We start from the raw sequence: 2,579 nt of genomic DNA, 5'->3' as shown, positions 1-2,579 counted from the left end.
AATATAGGCTGGTAGTAGCCCAAGTAATGCCTTGTAGATAAAAGTGTACCAGTGACAGGATCCACGGATGGACAAAGCAGGCCACCCCACCCGAGCATATAGATCACAGTGATGAGTATGCCTTACAATTGGTGATAAACCTGAGATAGGCATGATATACAGTATCAACCATCTGAAGGCATTGTGCAGAAGCATTCATATACAGCAAATCTCCATAATTCAATATAGTCAAGAAAGTTGCCGCAACAAGATGCTTTCTTGCACTAAAAGAAAAACACAACTTATTTTGAAAATAAAAGCTTAAGCTTCAACTTCTTTACAAGGTATTCCACGTGTGGTTTAAAAGTAAGAGAATCATCAAGTAGAAGACCCAAGTATTTATAAGTATGCACCAACTCTATTTTGTGTCCTTCAAGAGTGAGCACTGAAGGATTTTGTTCTTGCTTCTTCCTGGAGTTTGAAAACATCATTAACTTAGTCTTATCTGCATTGAAAACAGGTTTTAAGTTAAATAATGAATGCTGGACAGCAACAAATGCTTGCTGCAGGGATTCAAGAATCTGAGTAAGAGTTGGACCATAACAATAAATAACTGTGTCTTCAGCATAAAAATGCAAATTTGCACCTGACACATTTAGATCTAAGTCACTGACATAAATAATGAATAAAAGAGGACCTAGTATAGATCCCTGGGGCACCCCCTTGTGGACAGTAACAAGATCATAGGTCATCATGTTTGATGCACCATGTTCTATTACTAAGATAATTTGTGAACCAGGCGACTGCATTCTCTGAGAAACCTGACTGGAGCAGTCTAAATTTTAGTATATCATGATCCACGGTGTCAATTTCGATAAATCAATAGTGATGCACAATATTGTTTCTTATCAAGTGCCACAGAAATATCATTAACAACCTTCATTGCAGCTGTGATGGTGCTGTGTTTTTTTTTCTGAAGCCTGACTGGTAATTTGATAATATTTTGTTATGATGTAAATATTCCTTTACTTGCTCACTCACTAAAGCTTCCAGAATTTTAGCCAGAGATTATACCAACAACTAACAGTGATGACACGGGCTCGTCCGGGATTTGAACCCGGGACCTCTCGCACCCAAAGCGAGAATCATACCCCTAGACCAACGAGCCAGAAAACGCCTCTCTGACATCTGTCACAAGAAAAGAAAGTGATTTGAGTGAGAGAAAGGTTTGATGGATAGATGGGTTCAGTATTGTCCATAGACTTTGGCAACTTTCTGCAGAGTTAATCACTAACAACCTACAATCTTCATGTGGCCTTCAGATTAGCTCAAGAACAGTGCGCAGATAGCTTCTTGGACTGGGTTTCCATGGCTAGATCAAAGGTGCCGTGTTCTCTGCAGTGAGGAATCACACTTCTAGCTCTTTCAATCTGATGGACAAGCCTGGGTTTGGCAGTTGCCAAGAGAACAGAACTTGTCTGACTGTACTGTGCCAGTTTGGTGCAGGGGTGATTATGTTGTGGCGTTGTATTTCAGGAGTTGGCCATGGCCCCTTGCAATGGGTGGGCCACTATCCCCAACAGTTTGGGGATGGCCACTTCATGTTCCCAAAGACATGGATGAGCCAGTTTGTTGTGGAAAAAGTTGACTGGCCGGCACAAAGTCCTGACCTGAACCCGATATAACAGCTTGGGGATGAATCAGAGCGGAGAATGCGAGTCAGGTTGTCCCATCCATCTTCAGCCTCATGTCTGACCTCACAAATGCACTTCTGGAAAAATGGTCAAAAATTGCTTCCAATAAGCTTTGTGAAAAGCCTTTGCAGAAACTTTCAATCTGATACAGCTGCAGTGGGTGGGCAGATATGACATTAAACACTATAGTTTAAGAAGTCAATCAAAAGCACGTCAACTTGAAGGCAGACAAGTGAACAGCTTTGGCATGTGAATGAGTGTGTTGCCAACTACTACCTGAATGAGGACTGTGTCAGAAGGACCACCTTTGCAAAGATTATACCAACAACTAACAGTGATGACACGGGCTCGTCCGGGATTTGAACCCGGGACCTCTCACACCCAAAGCGAGAATCATACCCCTAGACCAACGAGCCACAAAATGCCACTCTGACATCTGTCACAATCAGTGGCGGTTTCTGATATGGGCGACATGGGCAGCCGCCCAGGGCGGCATTTCATCTAGGGCAGCATGACCGCCCCCCTCCCCCCAACGCATTGCGATCGCCGCAGCAGCGCCTACCGCACTGCTCCACTTGTGGGGTAATGGGCGCCCTCTGCTTGCTGTGTATTGCATGTAGCTTTCTGCCATGGTCAGACAGGTTGTAACAGAAGGAAAGGGGCAGGCGGGGGATTCTCTGTCTGTCTCGCTGTCACTGCTTCACTCGATCGTCACACACACAGCGCTGCCCCGCCCCCTTCTCCTCTCAGCCTGGGGTGCGAGTCAGTGAAGCAGTGATGGCGTGAGAGTGAGACAGTCAGCCGGGTTCATTCATTCATGCCTTTACAGTTTGGGCCTGGTTACAGCCAACATTAACCGCTGAATTATAAATAAAGGCGACTTTTGCTGGCAATCTCTCGCCAAAC

The 2,579-nt window shown here is 44.7% G+C and overlaps 2 non-coding genes across 2 annotated transcripts; both read right to left on the bottom strand.

Moving 5' to 3' along the window:
• Positions 1-1,075: 1,075 nt before the first annotated feature.
• Positions 1,076-1,147, bottom strand: trnap-ugg (transfer RNA proline (anticodon UGG)). The gene has a single exon. It is a non-coding gene; the product is annotated as a tRNA-Pro (tRNA).
• Positions 1,148-2,017: 870 nt separating this feature from the next.
• trnap-ugg (transfer RNA proline (anticodon UGG)) lies at positions 2,018-2,089 on the bottom strand. Its single transcript has one exon. It is a non-coding gene; the product is annotated as a tRNA-Pro (tRNA).
• Positions 2,090-2,579: the final 490 nt, after the last annotated feature.

This window comes from Archocentrus centrarchus, chromosome 20 (genome assembly GCF_007364275.1).
Source record: "Archocentrus centrarchus isolate MPI-CPG fArcCen1 chromosome 20, fArcCen1, whole genome shotgun sequence".
NCBI classification, from domain to species: Eukaryota; Metazoa; Chordata; class Actinopteri; order Cichliformes; family Cichlidae; genus Archocentrus; species Archocentrus centrarchus.
Note: the sequence above shows the minus strand (reverse complement) of the source record. Positions and strands in the feature narration are given on the sequence as shown.